A 19,477-nucleotide genomic window follows, 5' to 3' on the forward strand; every position below is an offset into this window, starting at 1 on the left:
ATCTAATAGATAAGAGTGAGACAAATATAGGACAATCAAGCCATTGTGACATCACTGATGAGGTTGGCTCTTAGGCATTGGTGGAATGAGGCATTATGACATCACAGTATCAGCTCTGGTTACCAAAGACTGAACCTCTTCACACTAAGGGGGGAAAGTGAGCCAAGTACTACTACTACTACTACTTAACATTTCTAGAGCGCTACTAGGGTTACGCAGCGCTGTACAATTTAACAAAGAGAGACAGTCCCTGCTCAAAGAGCTTACAATCTAATAGATAAGAGTGAGACAAATATAGGACAATCAAGCCATTGTGACATCACTGATGAGGTTGGCTCTTAGGCATTGGTGGAATGAGGCATTATGACATCACAATCTCAGCTCTGGTTAAATCACTGCTATATGTAATACTACTACTACTACTTAACATTTCTAGAGCGCTACTAGGGTTACGCAGCGCTGTACAATTTAACAAAGAGAGACAGTCCCTGCTCAAAGAGCTTACAATCTAATAGATAAGAGTGAGACGAAATATAGGACAATCAAGCCATTGTGACATCACTGATGAGGTTGGCTCTTAGGCATTGGTGGGATGAGGCATTATGACATCACAGTATCAGCTCTGGATACCAGAGACTGAAACTCTTCACACTAAGGGGGGAAGTGGGCCAAGTATAGGACAGTCGAGCCATTGTGACATCACTGATGAGGTTGGCTCTTGGGCATTGGTGGGATGAGGCATTATGACATCACAGTATCAGCTCTGGTTACCAAAGACTGAACCTCTTCACACTAAGGGGGGAAAGTGAGCCAAGTACTACTACTACTACTACTTAACATTTCTAGAGCGCTACTAGGGTTACGCAGCGCTGTACAATTTAACAAAGAGAGACAGTCCCTGCTCAAAGAGCTTACAATCTAATAGACAAGTGAACGGTCGGTCCGATAGGGGCAGTCAAATTGGGGCAGTCTGGATTCACTGAACGGTAAGGGTTAGGTGCCAAATGCAGCATTGAAGAGGTGGGCTTTAAGCAAAGACTTGAAGACGGGCAGGGAGGGGGCTTGGCGTAAGGGCTCAGGAAGGTTGTTCCAAGCATAGGGTGAGGCGAGGCAGAATGAGCGGAGCCTGGAGTTGGTGGAGAAGGGTACTGAGAGGAGGGATTTATCCTGTGAACAGAGGTTACAAAACTTTTTACCACTTCACAGGAACGGTAAAAAAGCTTTGTTGCTGCGGTAAAACAAAAATTCCTTTCCTCCTTTTTCATCCTCCTCTCCGCGGTCTGTAACATCTTTTTATTTTTTTATTTTTATTTTTTATCATTTTACTTAATTACATTCACATTTATCATATAAATGTAAGGAAATACAGAAATTAATATAAAAAGAAATACATTTTCTCTCAACAATATATATTTACATAATTGTCCACAATTGGAAGATCCAAGATCAGGAAAACAATCTTAAAGAAAATAAAAAAAACCTCAAAATGGATAATCTTACACTTCACATTTTCTGAGGGAGGAAGGTTAATCAGTTATTGCAGCCGGTACAGTGGTAACTGAAGGAAGTTGCTGCAGAGGATTCTTCATCTGTTTCCACAAACTCTTATAATTTCTTAGGTTCAAACAAATAAGTAATAAGGAAATAAAACACTTACAAGGGAATCACGCTAAGAAGGTCCCACCTAGGGCAATGATTCCTGGCTTAAAAGCCAAGACCTCACACCTCCCAATCTGCGATTTCCTTGTTGTGTCAGGAAATATATGCATCTTTGAACCCAAAAAACTATCAACCATGTATCGGAAATACAATTTCAAAACATTGTTCCTATCTAAATCAAAGACGAAAGTCACTAATAATATAACTCTATCTATAACTTCTGAATTTTCCAAAATGTCCGTTAAACTTACATCTCTTTTCTCTGATAAAGAAGATTTATAAAGGAAATATAATTTTAGTCACCAAAAGGTGGTTATCAGAAGGTATTAGCAAAGTATCAGAGAAATATTTCTTCAAGAATTCAGTAGCTGATATATAGGATATTATAGGTAAATTTATCATTCTCAAGTTTTTTTTCCCTTAACTGGTTCTCCAGAAATTCCAATTTTTACAAGAAAAATAACAATTCTTCATTACCAAATTATCTGATTTTCATAGAGAAGCCATTTCCGTAATCAAAATCTCTATTTTTATATCTTGAACTTCCACTTTGTTAGTGTAACATCTTTTTACGTGCTGCTTGTAACTTACATATTTCTGCGATGCACTGGGCAGGGCAGGACACTACCATTTTGGAGGTGGCACTGGAAGGAAGAGGGAGTGCTACCCCTTCCCCCTGCATCTAAAGGTATGGTGGGAGGGTTCGGGGCTGCTAGACCACCAGGTGTGGGCTGGAGGTCCAGTGACCTCCAGCCCTCTCTTGTTGGGGGGGGGGAGTGTTAGGGAGACTGGAGGTCTGCGTCGGAGCATCTCGTCGGTGGGAGAACGCCTCAGGCCGGAGTGACCACGCGGATGGGTGAGAGTGGGGGGGGGAGGTGCAAAACCCGCGCGGGAGGGAGGAGGCGGCAGAGACTGGTCACTGCAGCATGATCTGTATGGGGGAGTGACCGCTCCCCCTGCGCCCCACCTAGCTACGCTGAAGTCCACAATTGGGCTAGCCTCCCCAAGGCTCTTATACGGGGCGCCTATGCTGTTGGTAGTTGCCCATTAGAAAGAGAGGTGTTCACAATTTTTGTGGCACCTTCTGTAAGGCCCCTACTTGCCTGCTACACTATCTTTGATGGGCAGGGGTCGAGGAAGCAGGTAGTTGGACGAAGGTCTCTTAGGATTTTGTCCAGGCTCTCCTCTGTCATTGGGTTCAAAGTGTCCCATCTGTCTCTGTCAAGAGGGGATGAGTTCGTGCACCCCTGGTTGACTGGTTGGGGACTGAGTGAGATTGTCTGTAAATCCTGGCGGAGACTTCTAATTTTGTTGGCAAAGTATGCAGCGAAATCATTGCAGTTCAGTTTAGACTGGGCAGGATGGTTCTATTGTGGGGGTTGCAGTAGGCTGTTTACTATACTGAATAGCTGCTTGGCTGAATTGGTAGCCTGTGCAATGCATTGAGAGAAATACTGTTTTTCAGTTGCTGTTAAGGCTTGGCGGTATGCATTGCTATATCTACATATCTTACAGATTAGTTAAGTGTGTGTGTGTGTGTGTGTGTGTGTGTGTGTGTGTGTGTGTGTGTGTGTGTGTGTGTGTGTGTGTGTGTGTGTGTGTGTGTGTATTCATGTGTATTCATGCTCACTCTCTTCAATCCTGGCCCCAGCTCTCTTTCACTTCTGCCCTACCCCCAGCAGTCACAGAAACTCACAAGGCCACTTCATCCTTGGTTTTCCTCCTAGATAAGGAAAGTGGGTGGAAACCAGAGTAGTTGCAGCTCCAGCTTCTTATACCGGAAAGTGAAAGCATCCCCAGAGCTCAGGGCACCTTTTACTCCACAAACATAACACATAAGTATATAAGTAATGCCACACTAGGAAAACACCAAGGGTCCATCAAGCCCAGCATCCTGTCCATGAATAGATCCTAAGGAGCTTAGCCGAGATTGGGTGGTTGGGAGGCAGGGATAGTGCTGGGCAGACTTATACAGCCTGTGCCCTGAAAAGGACAGGTACAAATCAAGGTAAGGTATACACAAAAAGTAGCACATATGAGTTTATCTTGTTGGGCAGACTGGATGGACCATGCAGGTCTTTTTCTGCCGTCATCTACTATGTTACTATGACAGCGGCCAATCCAGGCCAAGGGCACCTGGCAAGCTTCCCAAAGTACAAACATTCTATACATGTTATTCCTGGAATTGTGGATTTTTCCCAAGTTCATTTAGTAGTGGTTTATGGACTTGTTCTTTAGGAAACCGTCTAACCCCTTTTTAAACTCTGCTAAGCTAACCGCCTTCACCACGTTCTCCGGCAACGAATTCCAGAGTTTAATTATGCGTTGGGTGAAGAAAAATTTTCTCCGATTTGTTTTAAATTTACTACACTGTAGTTTCATTGCATGCCCCCTAGTCCTAGTATTTTTGGAAACCGTGAACAGACGCTTCACATCCACCTGTTCCACTCCACTCATTATTTTATATACCTCTATCATGTCTCCCCTCAGCCGTCTCTTCTCCAAGCTGAAAAGCCCTAGCCTCCTTAGTCTTTCTTCATAGGGGAGTCGTCCCATCCCCGCTATCATTTTAGTCGCCCTTCGCTGCACCTTTTCCAATTCTACTATATCTTTCTTGAGATGCAGCGACCAGAATTGAACACAATACTCAAGGTGCGGTCGCACCATGGAGCGATACAATGGCATTATAACATCCTCACACCTGTTTTCCATACCTTTCCTAATAATACCCAACATTCTATTCGCTTTCCTAGCCGCAGCAGCACACTGAGCAGAAGGTTTCAGTGTATTATCAACAACGACACCCAGATCCCTTTCTTGGTCCATAACTCCTAACGTGGAACCTTGCATGACGTAGCTATAATTCGGGTTCTTTTTCCCCACATGCATCACCTTGCACTTGCTCACATTAAACGTCATCTGCCATTTAGCCGCCCAGTCTCCCAGTCTCGTAAGGTCCTTCCCTTATCTTGTGCTTGCAGGGCTCTCCTGCATAAGAACATGTGATGCATCCATAGTCACATAGAGTTCAAGGGAGGTAAAGGTGCAAATATCGCCCTCCCTCCACTGTCTTCCCTGCTTGGCCCATGTTGCAGTGGGTGGGGAGGAGGTGCTAAGGGGGTGTGTCGCACAGAGCACAATTTCAGCTGGGGACCCTTCTAGCTGCTTGGCCCATCTTCAGTGTGAGCAGGGCTGTCCGTGGTGTTGAGTCTGGCTTAAGCCTTCATCATTAGTTTTTGTCATCTCTTTGCTGGATTCCAAGTCCTGTTATTAAAACTAACTCAGAACCCTGCAGTTCATGGGCTCCCCCCCCCCCCCCCCCCCAGCTTTGCTACCAGTCTTATGCCAGTCCTCTGCTCTCTGCCTCAGGCAGTGGCGTAGCCACAGGTGGGCTTAGGTGGGCCAGGGCCCACCCATTTATGGCTCAGGCCCACCCAACAGTAGCACACGTTTAGTGGTAACTGGTGGAAATCCCAAGCTCCACCAGCGGAAGATTTTCCCCTGATGGTAACAAAAACACTACTCTCCACGACACCTGCGCATGCTCAGTTTTCAGTGCATTCCTGCTGCCAAGAAGGAAATAAATGTTTTCCCACCAGCTGAGATTTTTTTTTGAAGGGGGGAAGAACACTTGGTGCCCACCCAATTCTTGCCTAGGCCCACCCAAAATCTGTTGTCTGGCTACGCCCCTGGCCTCAGGTACTGGAGACATTTCATGCCTGAGTCAAAATCCCGCTTCTCGCTTACGTGGCGTGATTCCATACTTTCTCAGTTCCCCACTTAGCCTGCTGTGAATTCCGTGCACTCTCGTTTCGAGTTACTTCTGTGAAAGTAGGAGCCAAATCCCATCGCTGACACAAGTGACTTCTCTCCTTGCTCTTCCCTCTGGATTGTTTGGATGCAAAGTGCCATCAGATGTCTGGGTTTCCAACTTACTCTCCACCTGTTATAAACTCTAAGCCCACCTTTTCCAACTGATTTATGTGAACTCCCTAATCTTCGATTTGCTACTTTGTCTCTAGTTCTTTTTTCATTCATTCATATTTAAAGGGTTCTCTAGCTAGAACGCCACAGAAAAGCTGAAATTGAAATTAGTGCCTCTCATTGCTATCCCTATGTCTTACTTACTTACTTATGTATTTTATTTATTAACTGCCTTGATGAAGAGATTCACCCAAGGCGGTGTACAGTAGGTACAGTTTAACATAAAACTTATAATTTTTTGTTAACTGCATAACAATAATAAAATATCCAAGAATAAACAGAAATACAATAATGAGGCAAACTTGAAAACAGTAAAATGAAACCTAATAATAGAACTACCGTCAAACAGTAGTCCCTGATCAGCACTTGGACGTTTTCACCCGGACCTGTTTTTCTTACGACTAAGGCACAAAAAGGTGCCCTAAATGACCAGATGACCACCAGAGAGAATCGGGGATGACCTCCGATTTACTCCCCCAGTGGTCACTAACCCCCTCCCACCCTCAAAATCATCTTTAAAAATATGTTGTGCCAGCCTCCAATGTCATACTCAGGTCCGTGACAGCAGTATGCAGGTCCCTGGAGCAGTTTTAGTGGGTGCAGTGCACTTCAGACAGGCGGACCCAGCCCCATCCCCCCCCTACCTGTTACGTTTGAGGAGGAACAGCGAGCCCTCCAAAACCCACCACAAACCCACTGTACCCACATCTAGGTGCCCCCCTTCACCCATAAGGGCTATGGTAGTGGAGTACAGTTGTGGGGAGTGGGTTTTGGGGGGCTCAGCACACAAGGTAAGGGAGCTATGTTCCTGGGAGCAATTTATGAAGTCCACTGCAGTGCCCCCTAGGGTGTCCGGTTGGTGTCCTGGCATGTCAGGGAGACCAGTGCACTACAAATTCTGGCTCCTCCCATGACCAAATGGCTTGCATTTGTTTGTTTCTGAGATGGACGTCCTTGGTTTAAAAAATCGCCGAAAATCAGAAACGTCCATGTCTAGGGATGACCAAATCAAGGGACGACCAAATTTAAGGATTTGGACATCCTTGACGATATTTTCGAAATGAAAGATGGAAGTCCATCTTGTTTTGAAAATACGGGTTTCCCCGCCCTTAGATTGGGACGTTTTGCGAGGACGTCCAAATCAAATCTTGGACATCCCTTTCAAAAATGCCCCTCTTATGCCCTCATGATCAAAAGCAAACTCTGGCGCTAGAGGCTGTTAACCCCATACTAGCTCCAGAGTTTGCAGCCGTTCCATGATCAGAGCCCTTGAGCGCCTGAAACAGCGCACTCGAGGGCTCTCAGCGCAAGTAGCATGCAAATGCATGCTAAACAGGGCTTCTAGCGCAATTAGCTTGCAAATGCATGCTAATTGGCGCTTAACGCATTCATCCCCAATGATCAGCGACTAGCGTGCCAAAGATTGGGTCGCTGGCCGCAGCAAAATCAACGCCAGCTCCGAGCTGGCGTTAGATTTTGTGGATCATTGGGGAGGAATGGTGAGCCCTGTCCAGCATGCAGTTGCATGCTGGCAGGCCCCCCTTCCCCCCCAAGGCAAACGCGAACGGGGGGCTGGAGGTCCGGTGGACGTCCGGTCCCCCCGACGATCCCCCCCTCCCATGTTCACGGAGGGCTGGAGATCTGGTGGATCTCCAGCCCCCGAAACCCCCAGAAATCGTTGATTGGCCGCCTCCGGCCAAAGGATCTCCTACTGTGATCCATCGACGAAGGGGGGGTGGGGGCTGGAGGTCCAAATCCTCCCCCCAGTGTTGTCCTTAGATTCCCTGGTGGTCCGTGGTGTGCTGTGATATCATGCCGGCCCCCTCCCGGCCCCCCTACCTTTTGTTGGAGAAGGGACGCAGCCTTACATGGTCTGTAGCCCCGCCCAGCGCATCCCAGGATGCAATTGGCGGGGCTGGGCGCCGCCATTTTGGGCCTCGACTGACTGGAAGAGGAGGGAGGCAGGCAGGGGGAGGATTTTGGGGTGGGCTGGAGGTCCACCGGAACTCCAGCCCCCATCCCCCCCTCGTCGATGGATCACAGTAGGAGATCCTTTGGCCGGAGGCGGCCAATCAACGATTTCTGGGGGTTTCGGGGCTGGAGACCCACCAATCCTCCAGCCCCCCCCCCCCCCCCCCCGTCGGTGGGTGGGAGGGTGGGAGAGGGTTTGGCCGCCGCCGGCCACGACGTTTTCTGGGGGTTTGGGGGGGCCTCGTTGTTCGGGCCTCGGGGCAGGCTGTTTGACAGGTTTGGGCTTTTGACAGCCCAGATCTGTCAAACAAGTGCGGGAGGATTGTGCTGAGCGCATGCTTGGCACAATTCTCCCGCACTTTAAACATGATAATCAAAGATAATAGCGCTGCTTAGATTTGCATGCATTATTTTTGATCATCGATGCAGAAAAGCCCTGCGCTGTCCCGGCGCTATTTTTAGGGCGCTGTTTGGAACAGCGCAGGGCTTTTGATCATCTGTCCCTCAGAGACTTACTGGTAGCTATTCTGACTGCATTGAGAAATGCTGCAGAAGGTGATGTGAGTACCATCTATGTCCAGCAGAGGGCACAAACAGACTGCTAAATCAAGAGAACGGCAGGTATAACTGTAAGACAAAGCTGCACAGCAAGAGGGCGCCCCAATGCACCACTTCCTTCTTAGCCTGGCCAACATTAAAGCTGGATTGTTTGTAGCTGTGATCCTTGTGTTGGACCAACATAAGAATTCTGCAAAGCTGCTGGTGCAACACCGTGTTAGAGATCCAACTCCGCCCTACAAATCAGTTTGGGGAAAGGGGGTTTAAGGTAAGGGTCTGCTGCAGCAAATAGACTATTATGCAAAGAAAGTGAAACAACTGGAAATCTCAGGATTGTTTAATTTGGGGCTTTTCTTTCAGAACGGAGACTTAAGAACATAAGCGTTGCCATACTAGCACAGATCGGAGGTCCATCAAGCCCAGCATCCTGTTTCCAGCAGTGGGCAATCCAGGTCACAAGTACATGGCAAGGTCCCAAAACAGTACATTTCATGCTGCTTAAATGATTTTCCCCAAGTCTACCTTAATAATGGCTGATGGGCTTTTCTTTTAGGAAGTTATCCAAACCTTTTGTAAACCCTGCTAAGCTAACAGGAGTTTATCCTTCTAATATATCCATACATCTTGGGGGCTTTGTCCTCTTGTGTATATTCTTACACTTCTAAAGGTACATGTCAGGGAAGGACTGGTTTACTAAACTGTTCAGAAATTTTAGATGTTACATATTGATAATACCCTTAAACTTAAGCCTAACTCACCTATAAGTCACCTGCTGTGGGAAAGAACTTTCTGTAGGTTGGGTCATACCTGAGTAACATGAGCTCCAATTGGCTACACAACACAGATCAGGAGATTGTCTGAGGGTGTCACAAAGGTTTGCACTGGAGTGGAAAGCATGAAAAGTGATCTACAAAAATTAGAAGAATGGTCTAGTATTTTGGTAGTTAAAATTTAATGCGAGTAAGTGCAGAGTGATGTACTTGAGGTGTACGTGATAAGAGGTGAGAGGGGGTTTGCATGAGACAGGAGAGGAGCCTTTGGGTTATAGTTTTAGAGGCTCTCAGGGTGCTGAAACAATGAGACAAGGCAAGTGACCATAACCAGAAGGAAGCTAAGCTGCACAAAGAGAAGCATAACCAGCATAAGAAAGTTGATGCCCTGATAGGTCATCGGTGAGGTCCTACTTGGAGTATTGTTCAAATTTGGAGGTCAAATCTCATTAAAGACATAAAAAGATTTGAAGCGGTCAAGACGAAGATGACAAAAATGGTATGGGGTTTGTACCAAAAGATGTATGAGAAGAGACTTGATGACTTGAGTAAAGGAGGAATAGGGGAGATATATACAGATGTTGAAATACCTGAAAGTTATTAGTATGCAAACAAATCTTTTCCAGAGATGGGGAAACGGTAAAAATAGAGGACATGAATTGAGGTTGCACAATGGTAGATTTAGGAGTAACATTGCCTCCCGCGGGAGGTGGTGGAAATGAAAACAGTAACAGAATTCAAACACGCATGGGATAAACATAAAGGAATCCTGTTCAGAAGGAATGGATCCTAAGGAGCTTAGTCGAGATTGGGTGGCAGAGCCGGTGGCAGGAGGCGGGGATAGTGCTGGGCAGACTTATACGGTCTGTGCCCTGAAGAGGACAGGTACAAATCAAAGTAGGGTATACACAAAAAGTAGCACATATGAGTTTATCTTGTTAGAAATGTTAAGTAGTAGTAGTAGTAGTTAGGCAGACTGGATGGGACCGTGCAGGTCTTTTTCTGCCGTCATTTACTATGTTACTATGTATTGGATAATATTTTTTCATGGAGCGGGTGATGGATGCTATTGAGATAGACATGGGGAAGCCACTTCTTGCCCTGGGATTGGTAACATGGAATGTTGCTACTCTTTGGGGTTCTACACAGAATCTTGTTACTCTTTAGGATTCCAGAATCTTGCTATTCTTTGTGGTTCTACATGGAATCTTGTTACTCTTTAGGGTTCCAGAATCTTGCTATTCTTTGGGGTTCTACATGGAATCTTGTTACTCTTTAGGATTCCAGAATCTTGCTATTCTTTGGGGTTCTACATGCAATGTTGCTACTATTTGGGTTTCCGAAACCAACATATAAGGAGAAATGTGAAATGTGGCAGGTCCTAATGCATACTTTTTTTTTGCTAAGTTCTATTAAATAAAGTACAGTTGTAGACACAGTGACATCAGATACATAGTAACATAGTAGATGACGGCAGAAAAAGACCTGCACGTTCCATCCAGTCTGCTCAAGAAGATAAATTCATATGTGCTACTTTTTTATTTGTACTGTCCTCTTCAGTGCACAGACCGTATAAGTCTGGCCAGCCCTATCCCCGCCTCCCAACCACCAACCCCGCCTCCCAACCACCAGCTCTGGCACAGACCGTATAAGTCTGCCCAGCACTATCCCTGCCGCCCAACCACCAGCCCCAGCACAGACCGTATATGTCTGCCCAGCACTAGCCCCGCCTCCCAACCACCAGCTCTGCCACCCATTCTAGGCTAAGCTCCTGAGGATCCCTTCCTTCTGCACAGGATTCCTTTATGTTTATCCCACGCAGATGTTAGTAAAAAAAAAAGCTATAAGATCTCTTAAAATGCACAGTTATTTCAGATCAAAGCTTCCAATACAGTGTCTCTTCTTATCTAAGTTTTATTAAACACACAATATATGGAAAAACAAAGGAATTGACCACTTAGCCATACTAGAGTGCATGGGCTACAATTTAAGATATGATGCTTGGAATGCCCTCCCAGGGGAGGTAGTGGGGGGGAAATATGAAAGAATTCAAAAATGTGCGATACACACAGAGGATCCCTGTATAGAAAGAGGAAGGGATCAGAGGACAACTTAGGTTAGTTTCAGACACATCTTAGAGGGATGTAACCTGCATTGGAGCAACAGATGGATGGACTCCAAAGGTCTTTATCTTCGGTCATTTACTATGTTACATATGAACATACGCTGATCATAGGCTGACCATTGCATGCTTGGAAGAGGTTTTCTTCCAGAGAGTGCTTCCACCATCAGGGGTCACAAGCCACCAAAAATGGAGGATTCCTAATAGGAAGGAAGGGTGAGGTGACCCTCCCTTCCAGAACATTCATTTTGCAGGGGCTGACTCATCACTTGAAGCATTTCTTACTTTATCTTAGGATAGTTACTAACATGACCTGAACAACCCATAGACTCAAGGGACTTGCTGCAGGAAAAACAGGTTACTTCAAGGAGATTCTGCAAATAAATCAATTCTGGTCCAGGCCTAAGGAACCCACAGCACACACTGAGTTTCACAAAAAGGAAATCTGAAAGGTGGGGAGGGGGAAGGAGAGGTGAAAGTGTCACTTCCTTCCACCTCTGTCCAGACTCCAAACTTTCTGATCACTACTGTGCACTGTTTCTGCTCCTGTAAGGTAGGGCAGTTGTTAAAGGAATAACTTCAATATTCCTTAAGCAAGCAGAATAAAATCAGCGCATGCAGCCTCTTCCCACCGAGCAGCCGATCAATATTTGTCAAAACACACATAACGAAAGAAATTGGAATACTTTTTCTGATATCATCCTTTTCCGCGCTAACGCTATACCACAAAACCACTCCAAACATTGAGGATATTCAGCCCCCTCCAGAGAATCCAACTTTTATTCTTCTGGGACTAGTGAAATCATTGGAAGCAAGATGATGCCAATTTATTAACATCCAGTAGTAAATTCTATAAGAAGTCAAAATTTAAAAAGCAGGTTTTGGAAAACTGTGAAAGTTCAAAGAAAATCAGAAAATGCAGAGAGGAAGCATTTCTTTCAAAATCTCCTTTATTTCAAATAATCAGAAAAGCTCTGGATGTGAACAGACTGTAACTGTGGAAAACACGGTGCATCAGTGAGCAAAGTCATAACGTTAAAACATGCCGGCATTTGGGGAATTTTGAAGACTACTGCAATCTGCTTCTTGCTGGCCTCCCACAGTCACCTCTCCCCTCTCCAGTCGGTTCAAAACTCTGCTGCCTGACTCGTCTTCCGCCAGGGTCGCTTTACTCATACTACCCCTCTCCTCAAGTCGCTTCACTGGCTCCCTATCCGTTTTCGCATCCTGTTCAAACTTCTTCTACTAACCTATAAATGTATTCACTCTGCTGCTCCCCAGTATCTCTCCACACTCGTCCTTCCCTACACCCCTTCCCGTGCACTCCGCTCCATGGATAAATCCTTCTTATCTGTTCCCTTCTCCACTACTGCCAACTCCAGACTTCGCGCCTTCTGTCTCGCTGCACCCTACACCTGGAATAAACTTCCTGAGCCCCTACGTCTTGCCCCATCCTTGGCCACCTTTAAATCTAGACTGAAAGCCCACCTCTTTAACATGTAACCACTCGCCTCCACCTACCCTCCTCTCTTCCTTCCCATTCACATTAATTGATTTGATTTGCTTACTTTATTTATTTTTTGTCTATTAGATTGTAAGCTCTTTGAGCAGGGACTGTCTTTCTTCTATGTTTGTGCAGCGCTGCATATGCCTTGTAGCGCTATAGAAATGCTAAATAGTAGTAGTAGTAGTACAAGCATGTCCTGCACCAGTGGTACTAGGGGTGTGGTACATTCACTCCATCCAGGGCCCTTTTCCGGTGCCATGTTTCATGTGATGAGCAGAGGCTCAGCAGTTCCCTTCTCTTTTCTCAGGAGAATACAGGTGTTGTGCCAGAGTGGGTATAGTTCTCACTCCCTCAACAGACAAGGTGCTCCCTGACCCCCCCATGCCTTTCCCTGTCTTTGTTCCCAGCTCTATACTTTCCACTTGCCTGGAACAGCTTCTGTGAATAGCTGGGTTTGGTTTAATTACTATTAGGATTTATGAAGAGATTCACCCAAGACATTGTACAGCAGGTCCAGCTTTGTTAACATCATAACAGTAGTAAAATGACCAAATATAAACATAAATACAAAGTCAGTAAAATATTCAAATAACATAGATATACCACGATGTCGGCATAATACCAATGAAACATCAAGGGCCCCTTTTACCAAGCGATTTACATGTGTGCCTTTATTGATTGATTGATTGATTTATTTGTTGAATTTGTATCCCACATTTTCCCACCTATTTGCAGGCTCAATGTGGCTTACATTGAGGGGCATAAGTGAACAAAAACGTCTATCTCCATGGGCGTTTATCTCCGAGAACGGGTCCGTGAAGGGGCGGACTGAACCGTATTTTCGAAAAAAATAGATATCCAAGGCATTTGTTCGTGGGAGGGGCCAGGATTCGTAGTGCACTGGTCCCCCTCACATGCCAGGACACCAACCGGGCACCCTAGGGGGCACTTTTACAAAACAAAAAAAAAGGTAAAAGAGCTCCCAGGTGCATAGCACCCTTCCCTTGTGTGTTGAGCCCCCCAAATCCCCCTCAAAACCCACTGCCCACAAGTCTACACCATTACTATAGCCCTAAGGGGTGAAGGGGGGCACCTACATGTGGGTACAGTGGGTTTGGGGGGGTTGGACGACTAAGCATTAAGCAGCACAATTGTAACAGGTGGGGGGGGGGATGGGCCTGAGTCCACCTGCCTGAAGTCCACTGCACCCCCTAACAACTGCTCCAGTGACCTGCATACTGCTGCCAGGGAGCTGGGTATGACATTTGAGGGTGAAAATAAAAAGTTGTGAAACATCATTTTTTGTGGTGGGAGGGGGTTAGTGACCACTGGGGAAGTCAGGGGAGGTCGTCCCCGATTCCCTCTGGGGGTAATCTGGTCATTTAGGGCACTTTTTGGGGCCTTATTCGTGAAAAAACAGGGTCCAGGAAAAGTGCCCTAAATTCTAGCTACAAACACATACTTTTTTTCCATTATCGGCGAAAGGCGCCCATCTCTCCTCAGCCGATAACCACGCCCCAGTTCCACCTTCGCCAGGCCTCCGACACGCCCCCGTCAACTTTGTACGCTTCCGCAATGGAGTGCAGTTGTAAACGTCCAAAATCGGCTTTCCATTATACCGATTTATTCGTTTTTGTGAGATAAACGTCTATCTCCCGATTTGGGTCGAAATCTAGGCGTTTTTCTCTTTCAATTATAAGGTGGATTGTACCGTAATGGCAATCGCCAGTTCCGGATCGAGAAATGCATAGTGGTACTGTAATAGAGTTTGTACATTACAAGTGAATTAAGCAGTCAAGCGTTAAAGATTTTTCCGGGGTAAGAGATCAAGTGGTAGTGCGTTAAAGTTCAGTAATTGACAATGTAGGTGAGGTATTCAAGTGTTTAAAGTTCATTTTGTTACTGCAGCTGGTAAAAGGGAAGCTCTCGATTTCCTGCAGGAAATGGCCGGGCGGCAAAGTAAAGCAGTTGCCACGCAGCCATTTGGGGGGTTGGGGGGGGAGTCCTTACCGCCATCCACTGAGGTGGCGGTAAGGGCTCCCTTGCTAACCCGGCAGTGCGAGGCAGTGCCCGATTACCACCAGGCACAGTCCGGTGCTACAAAAATAAATAAATGTTTGTAGTGCCGGAAATATCGGTGTAGTAAGGGTGGGAAGTACCGCTGGGCTGCTGTGGTAGCATGGTAGTACTTCCGTTATAGCGAGCGGTAAGCACGTGCTGGGCTTACCACCGCTTAGGAAAAGGTGCCCCTCACAAGCAGTGAGTCAGGAGCAAGAAGGCAGTATCATTGTTGGCCAATGGTGAAAGTCACAGGCTCAGAGACAAATGTGGCTGTTGTATACAGGGGCGTATCTGGACTCGGGCGGTAGGGGGGGCCAGAGCCAGAGGGAGGGGGCACATTTTAGCCCCCCCCCCGCCATTTCCGGACCCCCCCCTCGCCACCAATGACACCCTCCCCCGCTGCTGTCACTTACCTTTGCTGGCGGGGGACCCCAACCCCCCGCCAGCCGAGGTCCTCTCTTCCAAGCAGGCTGCGCCGCTGCAAGTTTCAACGCTTCCTGTTCTTCTGAGTCTGACGTCCTGCAAGTACAACGCGCAGGACGTCAGACTGAATTCCAAATTCTGAGTCTGACGTTCTGCACGTTGTACGTGCAGGACGTCAGACTCAGAAGAACAGGAAGCGTTGAAACTTGCATCCTGCACGGAAGAGAGGACTTCGGCTGGCGGGGGCTTGGGGTCCCCCGCCAGCAAAGATCGGCGACGGGTTGGTGGCGGGTGGGAGGGGGAGGTGGAGAGGGTCTGTTGTAGGGGGGTCCAGGGCGAAATCTGCGGGGGCCCAGGCCCCTGTGGCCCCACGCAGATACGCCCCTGGTTGTATATAGCATCAGGGGTATGGGGTACGTTCTCAGTCAGAATAAATGATGGGAAAACAACCCAAGGCTGACTAAACTTGATCTTGCTGCAACATCACTCTGTATTTGTTTACACCGGAGTCTGCAAACGCCTGTCCGGCACTATGTAAGCCACATTGAGCCTACAAATAGGTGGGAAAATGTGGGACACAAATGTAGCAAATAAATAAAATAAAACATGGAACCCGGTTGTCTTTGCAGTAACAGTGAGAGTGAAATGAGAGAGGTAGGGGGTTTCAGCTATTACTTGCAGTATACAGGGCAAATGAATCGAACTATCAATGGAACAAGATCATTCAGATAGTTACGTACCCCCCCCCCCCCCCCCCCTCTAGTTTAGCCGCAGCAGTGCCAATCTGAACAGAGAATGATCCAGTGCTTTGCTCAAGGTCAGAGGGTGTGGAAAACAGTCTTTTGGATGGGGTGGGGGGGGGGGGGGGAGGAGAGAGAGCAATGAAGCTCTTTGTTCCAAGGACTGTACCAGGCGTACTGCTGAATGTGAAGGACAATTTTGCAAGTCTGGGCCACAACCCCGTTCGCCTTTGGCAAATTTGTATTCTTGAACTTTCATCCGTTGTCGTAAGTTCAAACTATTTCTCAGCATCCATTTAACATTTCACTTAAGACAGAGAGACATCAAAGAGTAAAGAGAAAGATAAAATATGAAAGGTGGGATCAGGAGATTAAAGAGGATCAAATGTGATGGAGGGACACGATTACGCACCTTCCAAGTCTGCTGAGAAGTAACTCTCGGGCACAATAAACCAGTGATCTTTCCTCTGTGGAGATTAGGTCTGATTCTACTCATCTTCACACTGAGGGGTTTATAAACTTCTTCCTGGCTCAGTTTCATCTCTCTCTCCCCTCCAGTCTAAAGAGAAGTGAGTGAATGCAGAACGTTTTTTTATTAAAACTCTCTCTGACACAGGCTGACCATATCCTCCAGATAACTCACAGAAAGAGCAAATTAAAACAGTCTTTATTTATTTATTTATTTATTTATTGCATTTATATCCCATATTTTCCCACCTAGTTGCAGGCTCAATGTGGCTTACACAATATCATAAAGCTTCGGTTCAATAGTACAGGTACATAATGAAGTAAAAAGCATGATAATAATAAGTATAAGCTACAAGAAATGTAGTCCTACCAGCAGGGGGAGACTGAGAACACTAAAACTGTAGCAATGTATAAGCCACCTGCCAACCCCAAGCAGCCTGTAAATCAGTAACAAAGCAGAAAAGAACAATCAAGCACATAAAACGAATACATACAACCCTGTACTCAGAACTCATAACAGATACGAATGTGCTTCTGTCGACCGAACGCCAAAGCGCTGACAACGCAGAGGCTACTACCACTGAACTTCAGAAAACGAGAAGTCCAGAACTAAAGACCTATCAGCCATAGCAATCCTGAGGCACAAAACCAGTCTGCAGACCACACTAGACTAAAACATACTGGGTGGGTTCTCGGTCTGGAGGGTCTAGAGGAAAGAAAATTAGCAGGTAAGGCCTAATTTCACCTTCCTCAGCGACCCTCCAGACCGGTCAAGACGCTTGGGAAGTACCAAAGCAGTAAATAGTCTAAGGGCAGGAACCCCGAAAACCAGAAGTCAGAACTGCCGCACCAAAACTCGCATCCACTCTAGACTGCACATCAATCCTATAGTGCTTCACAAAAGAATGCAGAGAGGACCAGACAGCGGCTCTGCAAATATCTTGAGGAGGAATCAAACTACTTTCAGCCCAGGAGGAAGCCACCCCCCCCCCCCCCTGAGTAGAATGCGCCTTAAGTACCGAAGGCACCTCACGCCCCTTGAGCAAGTATGCCGAAGAACCTGCCTCTTTCAACCATCTAGATATCGTTGCTTTAGAAGCTATTTTATGATGTAAAATGTAAAAAAACAAACGAGAAACCTCCAAACCCTATAAATCAGATGAGCTATTTGGAGGATTTCATGTACGCAACGATGCTTAAACTAGCGCTGTCCTGCCATGTGCTGGTACAGATGGCTCTGGCAGAGAGGCAGCCTGCATCCCGCATGCCGACAGATTGAGCCCTTTTTTTCATTTTCTGAAACAGGGGGTGGACTGGGGAATCGAATTTCACATCAGCTTCAGAGTGGGACACACATCACTCAGGAGGAGGGATCCCTCAGTCTGCATCACTAACCCTATGCTAAATTTAACGAAATTAAATTACAGTATTGTTGCTCCAATTAGCAAGAGAATTCAAAGAGGATTTATTTCACTAAAACCTGAAGTAGAGAGGATTCCAGTTTAGCTGTCCTCTGCAGCACACATTTCTAGTCCATCTGTATTTAAGGGAATGAGGCATCAGCATTTCCAGGGCCAGTCAGAACATAAAATGTGAACAGACACTTTAAATGAATGGCTAAGGTCTTACTGGGAGCAGAGCCAGCACCAGGGGATCAGGTGGCCTGGGCAAACCTCCATTTTTACATTTCATTCAATTAGCTTTCAGGCCCCCCACAAAATTGATCTTTCAACTGAACAATCATGAACGCCCTCACAGAATGATCCTATGCAAAGACATAATCGGACATAAATTTTTAAATATTAAATTATGTTTCATATGTACTGTATTGTATACACCTAATGAGGACAATTTCCGATAAATAGCTATTTATTCAGGAGAATGGGCTAGTTTAAAATTAAAATACCAAACACAAGCTGATCCATAAGAACATAAGAGTAGCCATAGTGGGTCAGACCAATGCTCCATCTAGCCCAGTATCCTGTTTTCCAAACAGTGGCCAAGCCAAGTCACAAGTACCTGGCAGAAACCCAAATCGTGGCAACATTCCAAAATCATCATTCGGGATCACGTTACAAAGCTGAAAATGATTTTAAAACTGCAAATCAGCACAGGGACTAACCATTTACCAAAACAAAAATGGTGTAATTCCACAACGTGGCCCTTCAAGTTAGGTGCCAATGTCGCATGCTGTCCACCAACATGCAGTTATCAAATAGTAGAAATCTTCCGCTCAATGTGCTGCGGCGGCCAAGAAGGCGAACAGAATGTTGAGTATTATTAGAAAAGGGATGGAAAACAAGCATGAGGATGCAAAGCGGAGATAAGGAGGGCAAAAAAGGACTTTGAGAAGAAATTAGCGTTGGAAGCAAAAATACATAGTAAAAACTTTTTTAGATACATTAAAAGCAGGAAACCGGCCAAAGAGTCGGTTGGGCCGCTGGACGAAAATGGTGTTAAAGGGGCGATCAAGGAGGACAAAGCCGTAGCGGAGAAATTAAATGAATTCTTTGCTTCGGTCTTCACCGAGGAGGATTTGGGGGGGACACCGGTGCCGGAAAGAATATTTGAAGCGGGGGAGTCGGAGAAACTAAACAAATTCTCTGTAACCTTGGAGGATGTAATGGGTCAGTTCAGCAAGCTGAAGAGTAGTAAATCACCGGGACCTGATGGTATTCATCCCAGAGTATTAATAGAACTAAAAAATGAACTTGCGGAGCTACTGTTAGAAATATGCAATCTGTCCCTAAAATCGAGTGTAATACCGGAAGACTGGAGGGTAGCCAATGTTACTCCGATTTTTAAGAAAGGTTCCAGAGGAGATCCGGGAAATTATAGACCGGTGAGTCTGACATCGGTGCCGGGCAAGATGGTGGAGGCTATTATTAAGAATAAAATTGCAGAGCATATACAAAAACATGGACTGATGAGACAAAGTCAGCACGGATTTAGTGAAGGGAAGTCTTGCCTCACCAATCTAATGCATTTTTTTGAGGGGGTAAGCAAACATGTGGACAATGGGGAGCCGGTTGATATTGTATATCTGGATTTTCAGAAGGCGTTTGACAAAGTGCCGCACGAAAGACTCCTGAAGAAATTGCAGAGTCATGGAATCGGAGGTAGGGTATTATTATGGATTAAGAACTGGTTGAAAGATAGGAAGCAGAGAGTAGGATTGCGTGGCCAGTATTCTCAGTGGAGGAGGGTAGTTAGT

At 46.0% G+C, this 19,477-nt stretch overlaps 1 long non-coding RNA gene across 1 annotated transcript; it reads left to right on the forward strand.

Annotated features, from left to right (window-relative positions):
• Nucleotides 1-2,124: 2,124 nt before the first annotated feature.
• LOC115478231 lies at nt 2,125-18,961 on the forward strand. Its single transcript, XR_003943468.1, has 3 exons — nt 2,125-2,215; nt 11,360-11,363; nt 18,949-18,961. It is a non-coding gene; the product is annotated as an uncharacterized LOC115478231 (long non-coding RNA).
• Nucleotides 18,962-19,477: the final 516 nt, after the last annotated feature.

Source organism: Microcaecilia unicolor, chromosome 9 (genome assembly GCF_901765095.1).
Source record: "Microcaecilia unicolor chromosome 9, aMicUni1.1, whole genome shotgun sequence".
NCBI classification, from domain to species: Eukaryota; Metazoa; Chordata; class Amphibia; order Gymnophiona; family Siphonopidae; genus Microcaecilia; species Microcaecilia unicolor.